General features: G+C 44.9%; 1 protein-coding gene across 6 annotated transcripts in view; it reads left to right on the top strand.

The window, feature by feature from the left end:
* The window catches only part of MEF2D (myocyte enhancer factor 2D), a 182,587-nt gene that overhangs the window by 69,581 nt on the left and 87,872 nt on the right, over positions 1-25,134 (top strand). For 5 of the 6 annotated variants that reach the window (XM_066609112.1, XM_066609113.1, XM_066609111.1 and 2 more), the window contains exon 2: positions 7,982-8,047. The gene's annotated coding sequence lies outside the window, so the exon portion shown is untranslated. Of the gene's footprint in view, positions 1-7,981; positions 8,048-20,953; positions 21,221-25,134 lie in introns of those variants that run through there. The other variant, XM_066609109.1, reaches the window with a different exon arrangement.

Genomic DNA, 25,134 nt, shown 5'->3' with positions numbered 1-25,134 from the left:
GTAGCTCCGGGTCTCCCTGCTGATGTCATCCTGTGCCGTCTCCAAACCAGCCGTGGTAGCCAATGACAGATCTCCGCGATCGTCACTGAGCCCTGTCATTGGCTGCAGCAGAAGGTTCACGGGATGTCACAAGCTGACTGCAGCCTGTAAACAACACAGCGGAGACCCAGAGCCACCGGTGGGGGAAGAGGTGGGCTCTTTATTATCTTTACATAATGGGGGGCTAATTTGAAGAAAATTGTCTGGATTCTGCAGCAAATCTAGTCCCTGGCATGCTATGACAATACGCGATTTCCTCTCCATGAGCGGAAATTGATTGTGATGTTCCGCTCGCGGGAAAGAAAATGCGGCATGCCCATGCCCTGATTTTTCTGCAGGCTACACATAGACGACTTCCATGGAAGTCAATGGAAGCCATACGTCCTGCGGCCAGTCTGCAATCATTGCGGTTGCAGAACCTTACTCATCGCAGCCGGTGGGCCACAGTTGGTCCATGGCTGATCATAGACTTCAGCTGCAGACATTGTGTTTGGCCAAGTGTCTATTCACCGGCACCCTCCAAGGACCTATCAAGACTATATTGTTTGTGGATTTTGGCCTGTGAGACGTGTGCATTCCCTGAGATGTCTAAAAGTTGGCATGTTTGTTCGCACCCATCCAGCAATACCCGGGGTCAGTTGATGGTCATCAAAGAACCAGAGAAATCCAACTTGGTGGAACCATTTTTGCGCTCAGAAGCAACTGTTCATTCGTACGTGTCTCCCGAAAGTTGGATGGAGCTTCCCAAACTCCATCACTGCAAGCGAGGAGCTGATAGGCTGCCACAATGGAGAAAACCATGGCTTCAGAAAGGATTAATAATCTAGGAACCTTTTATTAATACCATTCTGGTGTGAGAACCTGCGGAGGAATGTGTCAAGATAAGAACCTTGAGTAGTAGTTCGTCTTCGGAGAGATGATGAAATCTTTGGGCAATTTGTCAGAAGATGAAGCGAGGAGATGGACAAGCTCATCAGTGGTCCTGGTCTGTGTCACGTTACCATATCTGCTACGCTGATCCCGAACATGACAAATGAGAGCCGGCTCCAGATAAAAATCCCATTACTTTCTTACTTAAATCTCAGGATGCGGGATATTCTGTCCAGACGTTTGGTAAGACAAACGAAACTATGTTTCCCGTCAAGGTTGGTGAAAATTCGGGTCTTGTAACTTTTTTCGAGTTGTTCCCCTCCCTTCTTGGTGCTTGAACGCCATTCTGCACCAAAATACGGAATGCCCCTTGACTTGTTAAACAGCTTAAGGTCTTGAAGACTCATTGTGGATGAGCGGGCCGCGCCGTGGGCTGTGCATTCCCCATCGATTATCGCCTCGGCTCAGAACAATATTACACAACTGAGAAGAGAAAACCTTTCACTTGGAAACAAGAACATTGCTCTGTCAGGCACGAGAGGCCCAGGCTCATCCATTGTTTAATAATTTAATTCACTTAACAGGCTCTATCGGATTTTACTTTTTACTTGATTGGACAAACAGGATTTTGAAACCCATGGGCGCTGCCACGAAAGAGAATTTAGGAGGAGGGAATGAGCAGATGAAAGCTGGCAGAGCACTGGGGAATAGCAGAGAATGGACTGTGCTACAGAGTGTACACTGAAGACTCTGCTTTATCTTCAGCTTCTGCATCTTACCGCTAGGACGACCGATGGTTAAGGAGCAAGACCGCTCACCGTTCATATTGACATCAATGACACAATAGAGTTTTCTAAAGACCATATACAAACATTGTTTGCTACGTTGTATTTCTATTATGAATGTCTCTCCCATCATGCCTCAGGAGGGAGTGCAGCAGTATTTTCTTTATCCTGAGAGGAGCACTCTTGTGCGCTTTATCACTTCTTGCTGTGTAATTCACTTTTATTTAGCTGATGCTGCAATACTGCCCCCTATGTACAAGAATATAACTAGAGATGAGCGAGCACGCTCGGATAAGTCAGTTACTCGAGCGAGCCTTGGTCTTCTCGAGTAACTGCATTCTTGTCCGAGCGTGCTCGGGGAAACTACTATAATACAAGAATATAACTACTATAATACTGTCCTGCTATGAACAAGAATATAACTACTATTATACTGCCCCCTGTGTACAAGAATATAACTACTATAATACTGCCTCCTATGAACAAGAATATAACTACTATAATACTGCCCCCTGTGTACAAGAATATAACTACTAGAATACTGCCTCCTATGTACAAGAATATAACTACTATAATACTGCCCCCTATGTACAAGAATATACCTACTATAATACTGCCCCTATGTACAAGAATATAACTACTATAATACTGCTCCCTATGTACAAGAATATAACTACTATAATACTGCCCCCTATGTACAAGAATATAACTGCTATAATACTGTTCGCTATGTACAAGAATATAACTACTATAATACTGCCCCCTATGTACAAGAATGTAACTACTATAATACTGCCTCCTATGTACAAGAATATAACTACTATAATACTACCCCTATGTACAGGTATATAACTGCTATAATACTGCTCCTATGTACAAGAATATAACTACTATAATACTGCCCCCTATGTAAAGGTATATAACTACTATAATACTGCCCCCTATGTACAAGAATATAACTACTATAACACTGCCTCCTAGGTACAAGAATATAACTACTATAATACTGCCCCCTATGTACAAGAATAAAACTACTATAATACTGTCCCCTATGTACAAGAATATAACTACTATAATACTGTCTCCTATGTACAAGAATATAACTACTATAATACCGCCCCCCTATGTACAAGAATATAACTACTAGAATACTGCCCCGTATGTACAATAATATACCTACTATAATACTGTCTACTATGTACAAGAATATAACTACTATAATACTGCCTCCTATGTACAAGAATAAAACTACTATAATACTGCCCTCCATGTACAAGAATATAACTACTATAATACTGCCCCTATATACAAGAATATAACTACTATAATACTGCCTCCTAGGTACAAGAATATAACTACTATAATACTGCCTCCTATGTACAAGAATATAACTACTATAATACTGCCTCCTATGTACAAGAATATAACTACTATAATACTGCCTCCTATGTACAAGAATATAACTACTATAATACTGCCTCCTATGTACAAGAATATAACTACTATAATTCTGCTCCCTATGTACAAGAATATAACTACTATAATACTGCTCCTATGTACAAGAATATAACTACTATAATACTGCCCCCTATGTACAAGAATATAACTACTATAATACTGCTCCTATGTACAAGAATATAACTACTATAATACTGCTCCTATGTACAAGAATATAACTACTATAATACTGCTCCTATGTACAAGAATATAACTACTATAATACTGCTCCTATGTACAAGAATATAACTACTATAATACTGCTCCTATGTACAAGAATATAACTACTATAATACTGCTCCTATGTACAAGAATATAACTACTATAATACTGCCCCCTATGTACAAGAATATAACTACTATAATACTGCTCCTATGTACAAGAATATAACTACTATAATACTGTTCCTATGTACAAGAATATAACTACTATAATACTGCTCCTATGTACAAGAATATAACTACTATAATACTGCTCCTATGTACAAGAATATAACTACTATAATACTGCTCCTATGTACAAGAATATAACTACTATAATACTGCCTCCCTATGTACAAGAATATAACTACTATAATACTGCCCGCTATGTACAAGAATATAACTACTATAATACTGTCCCCTATGTACAAGAATATAACTACTATAATACTGCTCCCTATGTACAAGAATATAACTACTATAATACTGCTCCCTATGTACAGGAATATAACTACTATAATACTGCCCCCTATGTACAAGAATATACCTACTATAATACTGCCCTCTATGTACAAGAATATAACTACTATAATACTGCCTCTATGTACAAGAATATAACTACTATAATACTGCCCCTATGTACAAGAATATAACTACTATAATACTGCTCCAATGTACAAGAATATAACTACTATAATACTGCCTCCTATGTACAAGAATATAACTACTATAATACTGCTCCCTATATACAAGAATATAACTACTATAATACTGCTCCTATGTACAAGAATAGAACTACTATAACACTGCCTCCTAGGTACAAGAATATAACTACTATAATACTGCCTCCTATGTACAAGAATATAACTACTATAATACTGCTCCTATGTACAAGAATATAACTACTATAACACTGCCTCCTAGGTACAAGAATATAACTACTATAATACTGCCTCCTATGTACAAGAATATAACTACTATAATACTGCCCCTATATACAAGAATATAACTACTATAATACTGCTCCTATGTACAAGAATATAACTACTATAACACTGCCCCCTGTGTACAAGAATATAACTACTATAATACTGCCTCCTATGTACAAGAATATAACTACTATAATACTGCCCCTATGTACAAGAATATAACTACTATAATACTGCCACCTATGTACAAGAATATAACTACTATAATACTGCCTCCTATGTACAAGAATATAACTACTATAATGCTGCTCCTATGTACAAGAATATAACTACTATAATACTGCCCCCTATGTACAAGAATATAACTACTATAATACTGCCCCCTATGTACAAGAATATAACTACTATAATACTGCCCCATAGGTACCAGAATATAAGTACTATAATACTGCCCTTTAGGACTCTCTGTACATTGGCACGGGCTTCGTACCAAGCAGTCGGCCAGTAACCTGCAGTAGGTATGAGGGGATTATGTCGGGCACACGTTTCTGCCGCTCCTTTCGGGCGGTTGGCTGATGTCTCCGCTAGCTTAGACACTACAATGAGAATAGATACCTGATGATAATCCTATCCAAATGAATAGGATAATTACTGTCCATGTTCCTCGGCGCTGCGAGCCGATGACCTCTGCTGACCTACATATAAAACTCATCCTTATCTTCTGTTAGACGGAATGGATGGGGAATGTTGTGCGGCTGTTCTGCCTGCGGTGGTAAGTTGTACTTAACCAGCTGCCTACCAGATCATGGGGCCATGCCAGACTAGTGAAATCACAAAACAAGAAGCATCGTAGAATTACCATGGAGTTTGGTCTAATCCCCTCTGTGTTCCCTACATAATGAGTAGTCAGTAAGTCTCCATACAAAGATCGTACAACACTGCTTGAGTCATTCAGCCATCTGCTACGACTTTTGTCAGGATGAGTAACAGTGCCGTGTTGCCGTGCCAGTGCTTACCATTGCTTACCTAAACACTCCCTGCAGCCATATGTCATTGAGATTTGGTCTCAGGCCATGTCCCATAATCAGTAATGGGTGTAGAATTGCGAGAGGCTAATTTGATGTTATCTCTGTGGCTGATAATGGTCGTTAGTCACACCTCTGGACTGTTCCCAACTTGACCAGTCCTGCTATCTAGATGCTTGTTGGTAATGCCATATATTTCCGAAGATGATTGGAATGACCTTTCATGGGATTAATGGTAGCAACCGTTCAAAATATCGGCCCATGATCAGTGACGATGCCAAGATGTTGGTCGATTCTGATCATTGAGGTACCATAGTTATGTCTTCTACTCATACGGGATCTAACTACTCTAGATATCCAACACCACCAACTTTGGGATCTTGGATTCTATCGAAAGCATCCATGAAAGAGTTGGATGTACTGCAGATCCTCCTGCCAAGATACTTTGGAGGTTATACATGATGTATCTTGAAAGTAATGGGTGGGGGTGTTATGAGTTCGTGGGTTCTGCATCTTCAAACTTTGCTGAAGGCCTCTTCGTTCTACCAATATCTGAAGGTGTCTGAACTTTCTCTTTAAAAGGCGTTTCCAGGCACAAAATGGAAATTCTGATAATGCTGAAATCTAGGAGGTGCAGCAACCTGTACCTTCATCGGACACTCTGGACCCTCTTCTTCAGACCGCGCAGTTTCTGAACTACCACTATTTTTACATGTATCACTTCTGCAGTGTACACAGTGTTGCCTACAACCCCCAGCGTGCATAGAGCTCATCTCCTGGCCAGTGCTGTAGCTCCGCCCCTAGCTCACAGGTCCTACAACTTACTAGCACCAACCTCCCTCTGAAGCAGACAGACAGGACATTCTAGCACTCGGGGCTGCACATGAGCAATGCACGCAGTGCTTCCACTCCTGCCTTCCCATCATGCACTGCTCACAGGATGTTGGAGGCTACAGACAGGGAAGGAAGTAGCAAATGTGGACAAGATGTCAGAGGAAGTGGAGATCTTTTTCGGGCAGAGGGTCACGTGACGTAGAAAGTGAAGAAAGTAGCTAGACCCGATACAGCAAGCCTGACTTATTGGTGATGTGCATTAGATTTTAAGATCTTAGTCCCGGAAGATCCCTTTAAGGGCACGTCTACACAGTCTTGTTATCGGGCACCAGCAGACTCCTGAACAATGGTTTTATCCCGTTGTCGGCCTATGTAATGGAAATAATAACTAGCTGACAAACAATTAAAGCTCATCCATTGGTTGCTCAATGCTTTGTAGCAGACATATAAATGCTCGCTGGTCGGCTCTACATCTCCCCATGTAACCGGGAAGAAGAATCGGGGCGATCTACAGGGATGGACCTAAATACTTTGTATTGTCCCCATATCAGCGATTCTCGGCCCCCCTAAAAGAAATTGCCAATCGAAGCTTGTTACTTTGGACCGAGAGTTGCAGAGTAGTTTGCCATATACCTTAAACTTCGGTCTGCCACACTGTGGTCAAACAATCATCAGTGTGATCGGTCATACGAGCCATCCCACTAGAAGATGCCAGACAGAACTGGCCAACGGAATCGGGAAGCATTCTTGCCTGACCTTGCCCCTTTATTGCTCCCGTCTCTTGGAAAACTGCTCCCCCACTGCACATCCTGACGTAGAGTCACATGACGCTGTATCGGGAGCTGCACCCGGAAGTAAGGATCAGCAGGATCAGTGGACAGAGCCCGCTCAGGTGAGTATGACTCTACAGACTTGTACAGAATGGCGCAATCGGCTGGATTCGGCTGATCATGCCATAGTCTTGGTGGCAGTTAGCTGAAATATCCAACATGATGGAGTGGGTCTTCCATCATGCATCACAAATAAAGGTTTGCGTTACTTTTTCAGGCGATGGCCTCCCACAATGCTAAAATCTAGTATTTCGAGCAACCGTTGTCTTATGTGTATGGCAGGCTTAAAGTTCTAATTGGCTGGACTTTCTCAGAATTGTTGACCTCGTTGTGTGGCCTTACATTGTGCAGTCCAAGAGAGGTCATCTTTCCGTCTCCTTCATTGATTTTTGAACCTCACGTGAACTAAGGAGATATCTAAAGTTGGCCATAAACTCAAAGATCTCTTCTTGATAGCATCCATAATGACCCCCCTGCAGACCTTCTGATTGGCACTCACGCCTCATTAGCGAAAATACAGTCTGTGACCTGCTGTAGTTGGACGGCGGTGGTTGCTCCATCTCCTGGCCGGGAAGGTTAATATGAGGAGGATACTGAGGATTCCTTGTCGGAGACGCTGTGTTGTTTCTGAAATCCATATTTTCCACATGTTCCTTCTAATTACGCTCTTACGTTTTCCAGCCCTCAAAAGCTGAAGACCCCGGGTCCAGCTACACAATACTCTCACGCCTCCTCTCTCATGGTGACATTGGTGTGAGGCTCTTAATGGTTCATAGGCCATGTCTAACAATGTGTAACAAGGCCTGTGTTTAGTGCATTTCATGGTGTCCCCGCTCCAGAATCTTCGGCTTTGTGCTCATACGCTGCTTTTTGATGCCAATTAAACCATATCTCCACATACTCGCCTCTCTCTTTGTAAACCCCCTGGGCGATTTGTAACACAGCTGACTCTGTATGTTTCTTCTCTTTCAGATATTCCTTGTGGACATTTTTTGTTTCCCTTAAATGATGAGCCAAGATCTCCGGAAGAAGCTCCAGGTAACTATCGAACCATCTCACATTAATAATGATTGTGTCTTTGTAAGTTGTCATAGAATAGCCGAGGTATTGGAAAGGGAATCATTAGGACTTGTTGTGTTTGACTCCTTCTAGTAAACAGGTGACATAACTGTAGCTGAAGATGCTACAAGTTCACACTGGTTCCTAGAGGTCCACAAGTGCTGGGGATGATAGATTTCCTGTTTAGTCGCTGGTGATTTTAACCTTCTGACGAACATGTCTACACACCGCAATCAGATATAGTTGGATTGCCGTTGACCATAATGGTAGGTTCACACGGTGTGTTATAGTAGGGCAAGGTAAGGAAAACTTTTCGCAGTAGGCCCGGGTCTTCCTCCTTTTGGTAGAGGGGATGTCTTGATGCCCCATCCATTACAACATGTAAGCTATTAGATGTGGACAACCAGGGAGCTCAAGGATTTACCATTGTGGTCTCCTAGGAGCTCCTTCGAAAACTACTGGTTATATGGGAATGACTCTTGGTTGTGGTTGCCATCCAATTAGTGATGACTTCAACAATGCAAATGTAGGAACCAGTTAGCCAGGAGCCGAGTTGGACATTGTTTTTGGTGGCCATGGAATTGGAAAATCTTAAACAACTGTGGAGAAGAACCTCAAAATTTCGGTGCTAGTTGGAAACTTACGATATGTTGTCTACTTGGCTCTTTGTGTTTTTTTTGGCACTGACCAATAATCCATAGAGAAGACCATTCTCTGTATGCCATTGGCCACCGTAGCTTGGACTTGGGCTTCATCCAAACGTAACTGAAATCCTTTGTGGATTTGGTGTGGATCCACACCAAAATCTGTATGTAACACTCAGATTTTGGTACCGATTTTAACATGGATTTCACCCTCTCATTGGAAGAGATGCTGAAAATCCTCTGCATTAATTAATTAACATACTGCAGATTTCTTGAAATATCAACCACAGTGCTGGAACTATAAAATGGCACGGATTTTCCACAGCCAGTTCCACTGTGGAAAATCCACAGCATTTGTGCTACATGTGAACATACCCTTAAAGGCATCGTCCAGTTGTAAACTATTGATGGCCTAGTCGCAGATCAGTTTGTCGCCTTGGACCTCCGCCAATCAGCTGTTCTCTAGCTCGGTGCGCTCAAGTAGTAAGCTGATTTCTGCAGGAAGCAGACAGCTCCGTTACTAATGCAGTGGTCAGGCTTGGTAATACAGGCAATGTTCCCATTGAAGTGAATAAATGTAATACCAAGTCTGGCCACTGCAGAGGGAAAGGAGCTGTCAGCTTGCTGCAGAAATAAGCTTGGTGTAACAGCCCAACGAACAGCTAAGGATAGACCTTAAATGGCTTACAACTGGACAACCCCATTAAATAGCAATTCCTCTAGAGAAGGTTACAAAAGTTGACTCCCCTTTAGCTAAAAAAAACTGTTTGGGAAACTTTTATTCCTCCTGCCCAGCAGCCTACAGACACTCACGACAACCGCAGGGAATTTGAAATTTCCCCGGCAGCCCGCTTGTATTTTTGGATCATTGAGCTAAAGAGAGCCCTTCTAATAATATCATAGAGATGTATGGGGCCGGAATGGCTGTTTCAGTTTGTTGTTGGACTATGACAGCTGGTGGTATCGTGGTACAACACACTGCGTGACAACCTCAGCTCTGCTGCATCTGGAGTTACGGGTTGAGCAATGATCTACGTTTTTGTGAAAATGAACCTCAAATCCACTGGCAGCTGAACTGCAGAGGTAATACTAAAATACGGCACTGGAAGGTTGAACACTGGCGCAGCCTACGAGAAGTAAGAGAGGAACACCCAGGTCCACCTGTCCAAAGATGGTGGGATGGTATTGACCAGTGGATGCAGGGTAGCCTACTGGGCCCCACCTATCATACGCCATTTAGTATTTCTGTATACTTGCCAATGTTTAGAAACTGCTGTCAAGGAGAATGTAAAGAGCAGCACACTATGTAGGCCCCACCCCTTTTACCATCCCACTCCCCCTTTTTTACATACCACAATAATAAGCCCCCCCCCCTTTGTGGGCTCCACGGCAATTGGGGCCCCCCTTGTGGCCTCCACGTTAGTTAGGCCCCCCTTTGTGGCCTCCACGGCAATTGGGGCCCCCCTTGTGGCCTCCACAGAAATTAGTGGTATAAAACAGTTTTTTTTAAGTTTCTTTTCCATCTTCCCCTTCTTCGCTCCCTCCGCCACTCCAATTGCCAACCCCCCTCCGCTCCCGAATCTCCTCTTACCTCTCAGCAGCCAATCAAGTGCCATCTGAGCCCATGACCGCAGTGGCCAATCCCTGGCCTCACCGTTTGGCCTCAGTGATTGGCCACAGCGGTCACATGCTCAGATGACATAATTGCACTTCCCAGGATTGAACAGAGGCCAGCAGTACGCCGACTGGCGCGGTGGGGAGAGACGGCAATCGAGGATAGTTTTGTTTATTTTTATTTCACAACACTCAGCCACTTATAGTTATAATATTTACACCCGCTGGACGACAATTCCCCACTTTGCTACCCCGCCCCCCCCATCCCGCCTGGGAGACTTGCCAACTCCATGGGAGTGCAGGAGATCTCCCCTTCTTCCTGGACATTCTGGGAGAGTTGGCATGTATGGTCCTATGTGACAGCGGGCCCCTTGGGCCTCAGATGTGAATCATATCTCCTCACTCCATTTTTCTTTGGGGACCCCACTTTTCCATGTATTGCTGCACAGTTTGTGGTCCTCACTGCTGGTCCTTGTAGTCCCCTGACCAGTGCAGTTGCATTAAGGAGCTGGTGCAAGTCAGAATTTGGCTGCTGTGACTACAGCGTGAGTATAGGAGATTTTCGCATTTTTTTCCCCCCTGCCCTTCCTCCTCCATTCTTAACCGTCTGGCCCAATTACATCAATCCGAAGCTCTGGTGGATTATTCCTCAACCAGAACATTACGTTCTATTCCACATGTGCCTCCCCGCGTCCATAACAGCGCCAGCCCCACAACAGCTGAGATCTCCCTCCTCCTCCTCCCCTTATCCAGCACATGAATCTCTTCCCCGACCCTTCCTGCACATTGCTCTCTTTGTGGAGCCCCGGTGGACCTTAGAGGAGCCCCGGAGGTCGCCGGCCGTCTCTGCTCCGTCGCTGCACCCCCACCTGCATGCACGGAATGCTCTGCATTTGGGGTCTTGCTGAGCCCAGCGGTCCTTTTGGCTTGGAGTAGAGGGGTCACCCCAGGACATCTATCTAGGTCTGCGGCCAGAACACACATGATTTATGTGCCGCTCCTGCATGCAGCGGTGCTGCGGTGCAACTCTGGGGTTTGCAGGTCCATATCGGAGCCTCTTAGGGGGAACAAAATGTTGAAAAAGTGTTGCATGCTCACGAATTAGTGTCCTTTTGCAGATCACATGCACAGTACGCACATGAGCTTCATTGTAGTGACAGCTCGTTATATTCCCACACTGGGGGACGGGTGTAACCTGCAAACCAGCTAGGGTGAAAAATGGCCTCAAGGGATTATGGGGGAAGGTGAGGTGTGGAGTCATAAATCATCTTAAACTCCAGACCCAATTTTGTATGTAAATCCCTTCAAAATGGGACCCTGTGGACAGGCGTACCCCATAGCACTATTGGGAACTGATGTTTTGTGAAATCTAGAGAAGGAGCCTTGCAAATGTCCACACAGCATATGGGGTAAGGGAAGGAGGTAACTGGGGCTCCTTCATGTACTGTGCCCAATAACTGCTATATGGCATACATGTCCTTGAGATATACGTTGTACAGTTGATCCTGTACGGCTCCCTAGTTACATCATGTATTATACCCCAGAGCTGCACTCACTATTCTGCTGGTGGAGTCACTGTGTACGTACATTACTTATCCTGTACTGATCCTGAGTTATATCCTGTATTATACTCCAGAGCTGCACTCACTATTCTGCTGGTGGGGTCACGGTGTACATACATTAGTTATCCTGTACTGATCCTGAGTTACATTCTGTATTATACTCCAGAGCTGCACTCACTATTCTGCTGGTGGGGTCACTGTGTACATACATTACTTATCCTGTACTGATCCTGAGTTACATCCTGTATTATACCCCAGAGCTGCACTCACTATTCTGCTGGTGGAGTCACTGTGTACATACATTACTTATCCTGTACTGCTCCTGAGTTACATCCTATATTATACTCCAGAGCTGCACTCACTATTCTGCTGGTGGAGTCACTGTGTACATACATTACTTATCCTGTACTGATCCTGAGTTACATCCTGTATTATACTGCAGAGCTGCACTCACTATTCTGCTGGTGGAGTCACTGTGTACATACATTAGTTATCCTGTACTGATCCGGAGTTACATCCTGTATTATACCCCAGAGCTGCACTCACTATTCTGCTGGTGGAGTCACTGTGTACATACATTACTTATCCTGTACTGATCCTGAGTTACATCCTGTATTATACTCCAGAGCTGCACTCACTATTCTGCTGGTGGAGTCACTGTGTACATACATTACTTATCCTGTACTGATCCGGAGTTACATCCTGTATTATACCCCAGAGCTGCACTCACTATCCTGCTGGTGGAGTCACTGTGTACATACATTACTTATCCTGTACTGATCCGGAGTTACATCCTGTATTATACCCCAGAGCTGCACTCACTATTCTGCTGGTGGAGTCACTGTGTACATACATTACTTATCCAGTACTGATCCTGAGTTACATCCTGTATTATACTCCAGAGCTGCACTCACTATTCTGCTGGTGGAGTCAATGTGTACATACATTACTTATCCTGTACTGCTCCTGAGTTACATCCTGTATTATACTCCAGAGCTGCACTCACTATACTGCTGGTGGAGTCACTGTATACATACATTACTTATCCTGTACTGATCCTGAGTTACAAGCTGTATTATACTCCAGAGCTGCACTCACTATTCTGCTGGTGGAGTCAATGTGTACATACATTACTTATCCTGTACTGATCCTGAGTTACATCCTGTATTATGCTCCAGAGCTGCACTCACTATTCTGCTGGTGGAGTCACTGTGTACATACATTACTTATCCTGTACTGATCCTGAGTTACACCCTGTATTATACTCCAGAGCTGCACTCACTATACTGCTGGTGGAGTCACTGTGTGCATACATTACTTATCCTGTACTGCTCCTGAGTTACATCCTGTATTATACTCCAGAGCTGCACTCACTATTCTGCTGGTGGAGTCACTGTGTACATACATTACTTATCCTGTACTGATCCTGAGTTACATCCTGTATTATACTCCAGAGCTGCACTCACTATTCTGCTGGTGGAGTCACTGTGTACATACATTACATATCCTGTACTGATCCTGAGTTACATCCTGTATTATACCCCAGAGCTGCACTCACTATTCTGCAGGTGGAGTCACTGTGTACATACATTACTTATCCTGTACTGATCCGGAGTTACATCCTGTATTATACCCCAGAGCTGCACTCACTATTCTGCTGGTGGAGTCACTGTGTACATACATTACTTATCCTGTACTGATCCTGAGTTACATCCTGTATTATACTCCAGAGCTGCACTCACTATTCTGCTGGTGGAGTCACTGTGTACATTACATTACTTATCCTGTACTGATCCTGAGTTACATCCTGTATTATACCCCAGAGCTGCACTCACTATTCTACTGGTGGAGTCACTGTGTACATACATTACTTATCCTGTACTGCTCCTGAGTTACATCCTGTATTATACTCCAGAGCTGCACTCACTATTCTGCTGCTGGAGTCACTGTGTACATACATTACTTATCCTGCACTGATCCTGAGTTACATGCTGTATTATACCCCAGAGCTGCACTCACTATTCTGCTGGTGGAGTCACTGTGTACATACATTACTTATCCTGCACTGATCCTGAGTTACATCCTATATTATACTACAGGGCTGCACTCACTATTCTACTGGTGGAGTCACTGTGTACATACATTACTTATCCTGTACTGATCCTGAGTTACATCCTGTATTATACCCCAGAGCTGCACTCACTATTCTGCTGGTGGAGTCACTGTGTACATACATTACTTATCCTGTACTGACCCTGAGTTACATCCTGTATTATACTCCAGAGCCGCACTCACTATTCTGCTGCTGGAGTCACTGTGTACATACATTACTTATCCTGTACTGATCCTGAGTTACATCCTGTATTATACTACAGAGCTGCACTCACTATTCTGCTGCTGGAGTCACTGTGTACATACATTACTTATCCTGTACTGATCCTGAGTTACATCCTGTATTATACCCCAGAGCTGCACTCACTATTCTGCATTCTCCCAGTATTCCCTGCTTGTTCAGTGTCCGCACAACGCTTGCTATGGTGATTAGCATTCTGGGAAGTGTAGTTTGTACATTTAGCCCATCTCCCTCATTCTTGTAGGGATTGGTGGGTTGATCTCTTCCCCTGAGACCGTAGATCTGGGCAGGGGGCCCGTCCTGAGGAGAGAAAGCCGATGTGCAGGCTTGTATATAATCCCGATCCCTACTGCGCAGCGCCTGCAGCCTGACACACGCACACCATACACACACGAACAATAGCGGCTCAGTCAGCTCCGAGGGCTGGAAATGAAATACTCTCGTGGTTTCCGTTCAAGGAAAATGAGAGAAGAAAATGACATTGCGGTGAGGAGATGCAGCGCGTCCAGAAGCACGGTGGAGCGCAGCGCGAGGCTTGTGTCTTGACTTGTGGCCCCCAGGTCTTAAAGAGACAGTAAACCTAAGGCTGGATACACGGGGGATTTCACGTACAATTTACGCCCAATAGCAATATGGCCGAAGCTCGTGCGTAAAAACAACACATTCGGGGTACCGTCACGTCCGATCTTCATGCGCAGCATGTGACCAGTGGATTTAAGCGACTTAATACGAAACATCGTACTAACATTCGAAAGCAACGGGACATTCGCCTTCACTAGGACGGATACGGAATGGCGCTAGCTGCCGACATTTGGTTCACTGGCCCTTTAAGAGGGCAGTATTGCTCTCCTTATGGCTTCCTGCATTTGGATGATCCTGCTGGGAGTTGTAGTTCCATTTTTCTTTGTCCGCACTGGTGACTACAGTGTTTTCCTCCATCTCGCAGGAAGGGGGGACTGTAGGTGACGATCGAAAACGAAGCGAGAAACCGTAGATGTCAGCTTTTACTGACAATGATTTGAATATGATGTGAAGAGATACTGATGTGGTTTCCCGTGGGAGACGGGTGACAGGATCACTAAAGTCTCGCTACTACTGCGGCTTCCACGGCTTTGTCACGGACCGCGTTCATTGACTGTCTAAGGCGAGGTTCATGCGTAGCGAGAGGCCAGGCGAGAACTGCACCATACAAATACCCCTTCATAGATGTCCCTCTTTGGGAAGCCATGTTGTCGTTACCCGTAGCGTCACCTCGGCTGTTGCTCTCGTGTTTGATACAGGAGGCCCGCACCAACCGCCGTTGGCCCTGTCACATGACTATAGTGTAACGGTGGTCGGCGTTTCGTGGACCGTTCCCAGGATTCAGGAGGCTGCAGTCCGATGATGTAGTGTAAAATTCTGCCTCTCAGACTGGATTATCGGATAATGACAGAATGATCTGTAAAACTTGAATCGGGCTTCCGAAAGACAGTTAATCCCTCGAGGACACGGACATCTTTTTTTTTTTTTCCTTTTCTTGCTTTTCTCCTGGCTTTCAAAAAAAAATAACCCAGCCAGCCACGTGAGCGCTCGTCTGTGCAAGGAAACTTCCAATAGCACCATTCAAAGTTTTTCAATAAGTGCTAAGTAGGGTGAATCGGAACCCGAGCCCCCAGCGTTCGTGCAATGTCTTTACGACATTCGCGGAGTGGTAAAAAATGTCATGTTGACTTATTCAGTGAGGCAGCGTGATTACGGTGATACCAAATTTATATATATGTATGTATATGTATATGTTATATATATGTTACAAAAATTAAAAAAAAAATTTAAAAGGAAAAAAAGTTGTCGACTCCCCCCCCCCCCCCCCCCCTCTTAACTTTTTTTTATTTCTCCATTGAAGGGGCTGTATGCGAGCCCTTCTTAATTATGGACTGGTACCATTTTGACGTACGCCTTTTTAGTCTGTTTTTTGGGAAGAAACAGGTTGACTGAAAGTCTTTGCATTGTGTGTGTGTGTATATACCGTATGTATATAATAGAATATATATATATATAGAATTTTTTCCCCCCTCCAATGCTGCTTACCGTTTGGGATTAATAATGCGATATTTTAATAGATCGGAGTTTTACAGACCCAACCACACCAGTTATTTCCTCTTTTTGTTTGCTTTTTTACTGGGCGGCTAAAAACAAATCTGTTGTCCAATGGTATCAGCCAATTAAGCAAAAAATGGAGGGGGCTAATCTTTTTGTTTGTGGTAAAACAATTTTTTTTTTAAAAGTGCTCATTGGGGACTTGAACTTGCAACTGTTTGTTTATGTGTAATTTTTGTACAATATACTGCAATACAGATTGCAGTGTATTTTTCATTTAAAGGGGTTGTCCCGCGAAACAAAGTTGGGGTATACACTTCTGTATGGCCATATTAATGCACTTTGTAATGTACATCGTGCATTATATGAGCCATACAGAAGTTATTCACTTACCTGTTCCGTTGCTGGCGTCCTCGTCTCCATGGTGCCGTCTAATCTTCAGCGTCTAATCGCCCGATTAGACGCGCTTGCGCAGTCCGGTCTTCTCCTTTGCTGAATGGGACCGCTCGTGCCGGAGAGCGGCTCCTCGTAGCTCCGCCCCGTCATGTGTGCCGATCCCAGCCAATCAGGAGGCTGGAATCGGCAATGGACCACACAGAAGCCCTGCGGTCCACTGAGGTTGAAGATCCCGGCGGCCATCTTCACAAGGTAAGTAAGAAGACGCCGGACCGCGGGGATTCGGGTAAGTACTATCTGTTTTTTTTTTTTTTTTTAACCCCTGCATCGGGTTTGTCTCGCGCCGAACGGGGGGGCTATTGAAAAAAAAAAACAACCCGTTTCGGCGCGGGACAACCCCTTTAACATCAGCTTATTAAGCCCTGCAATAAGTAGGGCTTAATAGGGAGACATCCATGGCAGGCCTGGGAACCTTCATATGACAGTCCCACGATCCTGTCACAGGAGTCCAGCCATGTAAATGTCACGGTCAGCACTGCGGCTGGGTGCGTCTGCCTACTTCATACAAAGTCTGCGCACAACATACATGTAATAAATAAAATAATAAATATAACGTTTCCAATATTTGCTGCGGCTACGAAATATTCCCTATGAAGTCCCTAGCGCCCGAACTATAAACCGCGGGCCGTTGTTCCCGTAGGAAATGTGTGTGACGGCGACATCAGCGTTGTTGATCGTCTTTCGCCATCCTTTCTCTCGGACTCCATCTCATTGGGTGGCGATCAAGCGATTTCTTCCATATCTGGTCACATTACGTATTTCGGGTCACCAATTGGATCGTACATCTAGCCTCAACGAAGGTGGAGATTCTGCCACTTTCAGGTCCCTGACTTGTTTCAGTAGTAATTATGGTAAACCTGGTGGTGAAGGGGTTAATGAGTCCCCCTCCTCGGCTCTAATCACAGTCTTTAACACCTAGAGAGGGTCTCCTGAGTGTGTCTGAGACCTTATCAGGTCCTATCTACAGACCTGGCCAATGTACAATCCATCAGGACGGCAAGTGGCTGTTTATATAACGTGACCTCCAGGCACCCCGTGTGGGGGGCACAATCTAAATGGGCCCCTCTCCCCCAACCATAGTGATAAATAAGGGAAAGGATTAGATAAGATAATCACCCGGATTGTCCACTTGAGGATTTATTATGATGGGAGCACAACGAAGAGGAAACCCATCCAACCGCTGAAGGTGACACTTGGAGGTCTCATTCTGAAGACCTTATAAGGACAACTACCCGGAGAAATAATCGTACGATCAACAGCCGACCCCATACTCCGTGCCGAGGGGGTCGACCAGGTTGGATTTATTGGCCGCTCTATTGTGGCTAATGGATAGTAGTCTCCCGTGGACTCGCTTGTGTAAGGTACCGTACGGCAACTTCATCGGGCAACACATTCTGAAATGTTCTTCAAAGTTCTGGGGGGTGTTCTAGGTCTCAGCTAGAACTCCATGTTTATAGATGGTCTCCTACTTCTTCACCAAATGGTAGACAAACCTCCATCAGGTTCAGTCTCAGACCAACCTATTTGGCCCCTTGGAAATCAGATTGAAACCCTCTGGTCAGTTAAAACTTGGGAAGGGGTGGCGGGGGGGGGGGGGGGGGGGGGGGGGGGTCCTTCCTGATCCCTCAATGACTGTTTGCTTTAGAGGGGTTGTCTAGGGTTAAAAAAAACATGGCTGCTTTCTTCCAAACACCACCCTTGTCCATAGGGTTGTGTGTGGTATTGCAGCTCAGCTGCATTGAAGTGCTGTGTTTAGAAGAAAGCAGCCATGTTTTTTTAAATCCTGTACAAATGTAAACTATTGATGGAGGGTAGGACATCAATAGTAGATTAGCGGGGGTCCGTCACCCAGGATCCTTGCTTATCAGCTTTTTACTGAGCTGATTTCTGCAGGAAGCAGACAGCTCCATTCCCACTGCGGTGGCCAGGATTGGAATTACAGGCCAAGTTCCCCGGTGAAATGAATCCAATATTAAGCGAGATACTGCAGCGGTAACGGAGCTGTCTGCTTCCTAAACACATCAGCTCAGTGCATGAGTGCTCCATCCTAGAAAACAGGTCCTCGGTGACAGACCCCCGCTGATCCTGAGGATAGCCCATCAATAGTTTACAACTGGACAACCCCTTTAATTATGACTCTACAGTCTATTGCTCATTGGGTGCCATTCGGGGCATTGAAGAGGACACCATCGGAAGCCCTTCTGAATATGGCATACAGCTACTGAAGTGTATGCCTCCTGATAGATCTGGGAGGTTAGTCCTCACCTGGGCGGCCATATTTGTTCATCCCCTTGAGCCGGTTGAGAATTCTATGTCATGTCTGTATGATATTCTGCCCACTCCACTTCTGCATCCCAGTGCGCTGAGTTGATACCAACTTATGTCCAATGTTTGCCCTCCTTACAATAAAATATTAAAGAGATGGCATACTTATGTAATCTTCATGCCGGCAACATTCAATTGGTGACTGGGTGGGCGATATATAGTGTTTATTGCTCTGTGATTATTGGTTTGTAATGTCCTATAGCGGTGATACATTTTCCAATATATAAAGGTAAAGCACAAAAAAAAAATTGCCGTCTCATCCCCCTCCTTACTGTCCCGCTCGCCAATCTATCATGCTGCCACGCGGTTGTCCGTTCGGGAGAAGGGGTATTCTGTAACATTCAGTGGCATGAAGCAGTAGTAACATAATCCATCACCGGTGCGGCTTCAAGGCGGATCGTTACAGACGACTCCCCCCCCCCCCCCCATGACTGCCGGTGACAATGTAGACAGCTGAAGGAGAGACCCCTAATCATCTCCAAACATCAGGTCCCTTGTGAAGATGATGATGATGATGATGATGATGACTTCTCACTTCTTGATGCAAAAACTCTGTTTTTCCGCATCGTAATTCCGTACACTGATATTGCCCATCGACGGGGCTAAGCGGAAAAAACGCAGATTTGCGCACGGTTTTGACACTTTTTTTTAGAGGTGGAATTCACACGGAAAATTCCGCTGTGCTCTCCGCCCTAGGGTGATAAGCCGTATGGGTGGCATCGGACTTTCTTGGGGTACTAAAAAGGCAGATCTAGGTTTGTGAAGTTAAATAGGAGCCGGACGGACATAAAGGAACATTTTTTTAAACCCTGAAATTTAAAGGTTTTCCTGAGCATAAAAAAATATATAAAGGGTTAAAACGAAGAGAATTTTTGAATTCTTGCCCATCCAGGCGGCTCCCTGTCCAGGGCTACACCCCCGATGCCCGACACACGGAACCCAGAAGAAACAGCAGCGCTTGGGTGCCACTCATCGTGCCGCTCACCGCTCAGCCATAGGCTTCGGCACCGGACGGGGGGCCACCAGGATAGGCGATTCTCCATTTCTCGTCAATTTAACCCATTATCAATTTTTTTTTTTTTTTTTTTTAATGTGCCAGAAGAGCATTTTAAGTTATTTTTGGCTGCAAAAATCTCCACGGACATTAATTTTGGATGCCGGCAAACTTGCAATATAACGGCAAACCACAAGAAATAGGCCAAGCTCGCATATAGGAGTTTTTGAATCGCATTAGCGCTATATTTACTATGTACAGGATGTAAGTTTTTGAGTTTCTTGGTTTCTCGCAAGCTGGTCACAATGTGCGCCATCTGCCCGCCCCAATATCTTTGCAGCCTTGCCCGAAAGCTTCCGATGTCCTCATCCCAGTGGATCACCGAGGTTGACGGGACTTTGTGTCCTCCACATCCTGAAGTTTGTCACCAAGGCCAGAGGTGCAAAAATTCCACCGTCCAAAAACCATCCCGGTGGAGTAATTAGCTTTTGGGCTAAATTGGTCCTAGTGTAATGTGTTTATAGAGAGGAAAGGCGGGAGGGGATCCAATTGAGAAGGTGGGGGCTGCCTTGATTTAGGTCCGGACCACGTCCCCCCCCCCCCTTTTCCCGTTCCCAAATTTGGAGTCTCCAAAACCCAATCGAAATGTTTTTAGCTGGTTGCAGAACTTGTAATTGTCAGCTGAAGACTTGAGGAGGAGCGATCGCTTCAAGTCACACTGCAAAGGAAATCAACTCAGCGGCTTTCTTTTCAACAGCTGTTTTTAAGGCAGGAGGCATCCCCTTCCCTCCCCCTCAAACCATACCCTCCTCTCACACACAGGCAGGCAGCCCCCCTCCCCTCCTTACATCTGTCACTGCCCTTTACCCGCTGACGGCAGAGGTCCTCTCTGTCACTCAGGACAAGCCGCGTGAGTCTATGTGGTGGGGGGGAACCTTCCACACTGTTTGGTGACAAACTGGGGACACTTCTTCTTCTTCACCGCCGCCGGTCCTTGTGGCTTCAAGAAACGGAAAGCAAGAGGCTTCTTCTTCTTCTTCTTCGCACTCCCCCCTTCTTGCTCCAGTCTTCAGGGCCGCTTCCCGAAGGAAGAGGGCCGGGAAACACAGTCATCGTGGCTCCCTGCTTGTAAGTACGTCCTGCTTTCTTTTTTTTTTCCTCCCTCTACAGCCACACAATCCGCTGGCTTAAGGGTCTCGTCATTAGCACTAGCTGAAAAGATTGTACACGCGCTCCTTATAAGGCATGGCTTATGGTATACGGTTCAGGGAGCCTAATCTCGCCGGCATGGCCTCTCGTTTATACCCTCCGGGGTCACCCGGCTTTGGCTTTAGGCGAGTTCCCCGGCTCCTTTTGGGTGGTGGTGGGGGTTGACGAGGGAAAACGACGGGCCAGGAAACGCAACGTCTTGTTTATTATTCTCAAGAACTAGGTTTCCGTGTTGTAATAGAGACCATATCCTGAACCCAACTTCCCAAATCCTGGAAACTGTAACCCCCTCCACACCGTCGCCAACAACTCATCCCGGGCAGAGGTGTAACTTGAAGCTGCTGCTGCTGGACCCCAATGCTAAATCCTTATCGTGCGCCCTCCGACTAGAATAGTCCTGGTCTACTCATATGGGGCAAAGAGACCATCAAGACCCCAGGGCCCGGGTGCAGCCACATCCCGTGGGCCTATTATAGTTCCACCCCTGAGTTACGTATGATGGTCACCATCTTGTACCAGGCCGAACATAATTCAAGAAACGAACTGCTATAGATTGAGTGGTGGCCCACCATATAGTCCCTATGGCTTACCACCCCATCTTCTTGATTAGATTGTAAGCTCTCTGTTTCAGCCTCTTTTATGTAGATGGCGCCAAGTTATTGAGTAACGATATAGAAAGTGCACACATCGGTCCCGGACCTCTTTGGATGTTCTTATCTAGGCCCCATTTTGGACCCATAGACCCCGTTGAGAGGTGACGGCTCTGCCGTACAGACCGGCATTATTATCACAGCCTGAGGTCGCTCAGCACTGCGTATGTTATCCAATATATACACATCCCCACACGTGGTTCGGTTGCTCAACCTGTGTGACATCCGGGGAAGTGAAACCTGGATGTAGGAGGTGAGGTGTTACTGTGCGCCGGAGGATCGAAGCTCGATGTGCCGAGGCTCAAGTCAAGTGCTTTTTGTCGAAGTGTAGAGAGATGAAAAAAAAATTTCCATTCCGACAAAAGAGGAACTCGTATGTAAATACATGGATGGGCCGGCGGCGTTAGTTTCCATCGTCTTATTCGCCTCTTCGACTGTTGACACTTTTTTGGCCTTTTCCAAAAAATTTTTAACCACTTTTTTGTCCTACAAAAGTATCGTTTTGTAACCACAAAATACAAAGTCGTGCCGCAAAATAGAATTCCCATCTGTCATTGGTCGGATTCTGAACATCCGCGCATGTTTACGTGTAGCAAGTCGTCCCATAATTCATAAGGGGCTTTGCCCGGTTGGGGTGGGGGTGTATTTTATTTTGTGGATCTCTGTTTTTAGGGCATTTAGTAAAAATCTTAACACTGTGGCACAAATGGTCCCACGATTTATGTTTAGGAAGGAGGCTATCGGCTTATGGCGCAGATTTACGCCAAACTTTTAATTGGCTGATACTCCACTTAATTAGCAGCCCATGGAGGTAGGAGGTCCTTCAGAGCACACGCATGTTACCAATAAGGGCCGTGCGGTCATATGTCACCAGATATCTCACAAAGAGGATAACGAAAGCAAGCCTCTGATTGGTTACAGCACTGGCAATATTGTTGCCGAGGAGCTTTCCGAATGGGAATTCACAAAATATAGTTTTGTGTGTTTTTAGTGCTTTTTTTTTCTTTCTTTCTCCCTTTTGAACAAAATGTATTTACTACAAAAAAGTCACAAAATGGTCAAATTTCACCTTTTGTATTTGACCATAGCAGAGGGGTGAATTTGGATATTTTATGTCTAAATAAGTCTAAAGTTACTGTTTTTCTACAGTAAATTTATTGTTGGTAATTAATATGTCTGATACATTTAAGGAGGAGTCGAAGCTGGGGGGGGGGGAAATTTGGCTTACAGACTCCTCAGCCCCGTCTCCACCGGTTCCGTCCTGTATGGGTATGTCTGTTGGGTCTCCAGTGTATATGCTATAGTTACATTCCTTTAGATACTTCCATTGGGTCTCCACCGGATATGTCCCATGTAGATACTTCGGTTGGGTCTTCAATAGTTCTATCTCATGTAGATATTTCTGTTGTGGTTCCATTGGATACACTTCCTGTGAATATGTGTGTTGTATCTTCGTTGGATGTGTCCTATGTCCTTTCTTCTGTTGGGTCTTCATTGGTTACTGCCTAAATAGATACTTCCATTGGGTCTCCACTGGAGATGTAACTACATGGGACATTAGTTGGTTCTCCACGTCTGCTAGGTCTTCATTGCTCACATCTCATGTAGATACTTCTGTTGGGTTGTTATTGGTTACATCCCACATGTACTGTAGAGACTTCTGTTGTGTCTCCACTGGATATGTCTCAAGTAATTACATCGAGTATTAATTGGTTACTTTACATGCCCCATGTAGTTATCTTAGTTGGTTCTCCATTCTTTGCATGCTATATAGATGCATCTGCTAGGTCTCCACTAGATGTGTCCCATGTAGATACATCTCCTGTATTTACATGCAATGCAAGCAATGAAGAACCACATATGTATCTACATGGGACTTCTCCAGTGGAGACCCAATGGAAGTATTTACATGGGATATATCTAGTTGAGACCCAATAGATGTATCTGTGCCTCCACTAAATATGTCCCACGTAGATACTTCTGTTAGGTCTTCATTGATACTTCTTTTGTGTCTTCATTTATTATGTCATGCAGATACTTCTGTGAGTCTCCACTCACCATGTCCCATGTAATTACTTCTATTGGGTCTCCACCCACTATGTCCCTTGTAGTTACTTCTACTAGGTCTCCACTCACTATGTCCGACGTGATTACTTCTATTAGGTCTCCACTCGCCATGTCCCACGTGATTACTTCTATTGGGTCTCCACTCACTATGTCCCATGTAGTTACTTCTGTTGGGTCTCCACTCACTATGTCCCATGTAATTACTTCTATTGGGTCTCCACTCGCTATTTCTCATGTAGTTACTTCTATTGGGTCTCCACTCGCTATGTCCCATGTAGTTACTTCTGTTGGGTCTCCACTCACTATGTCCCATGTAATTACTTCTACTGGGTCTTCACTCGCTATGTCCCATGTAGTTACTTCTGTTGGGTCTCCACTCACTATGTCCCATGTAATTACTTCTATTGGGTCTCCACTCACTATGTCCCATGTAATTACTTCTACTGGGTCTCCACTCGCTATGTCCCATGTAGTTACTTCTGTTGGGTCTCCACTCACTATGTCCCATGTAATTACTTCTATTGGGTCTCCACTCACTATGTCCCATGTAATTACTTCTACTGGGTCTCCACTCGCTATGTCCCATGTAGTTACTTCTGTTGGGTCTCCACTCACTATGTCCCATGTAATTACTTCTATTGGGTCTCCACTCGCTATGTCCCATGGAGTTACTTCTATTTGGTCTCCACTCGCTATGTCCCATGTAGTTACTTCTATTGGGTCTCCACTCACCATGTCCCATGTAATTACTTCTATTGGGTCTCCACTCACTACGTCCCATGTAGTTACTTCTATTGGGTCTCCACTCACCATGTCCCATGTAATTACTTCTATTGGGTCTCCACTCACTACGTCCCATGTAGTTACTTCTATTGGGTCTCCACTCACTATGTCCCATGTAGTTACTTCTACTGGGTCTCCACTTGCTATGTCGCAGGTAGTTACTTCTGTTGGGTCTCCACTCGCTATGTCCCATGTAATTACTTCTATTGGGTCTCCACTTGCCATGTCCCATGGAGTTACTTCTATTGGGTCTCCACTCGCTATGTCCCATGTAATTACTTCTATTGGGTCTCCACTCACCATGCCCCATGTAGTTACTTCTGTTGGGTCTCC

Source organism: Eleutherodactylus coqui, chromosome 6 (assembly GCF_035609145.1).
Source record: "Eleutherodactylus coqui strain aEleCoq1 chromosome 6, aEleCoq1.hap1, whole genome shotgun sequence".
NCBI classification, from domain to species: domain Eukaryota; kingdom Metazoa; phylum Chordata; class Amphibia; order Anura; family Eleutherodactylidae; genus Eleutherodactylus; species Eleutherodactylus coqui.
This window is presented reverse-complemented; position numbering and strand designations above follow the sequence as displayed.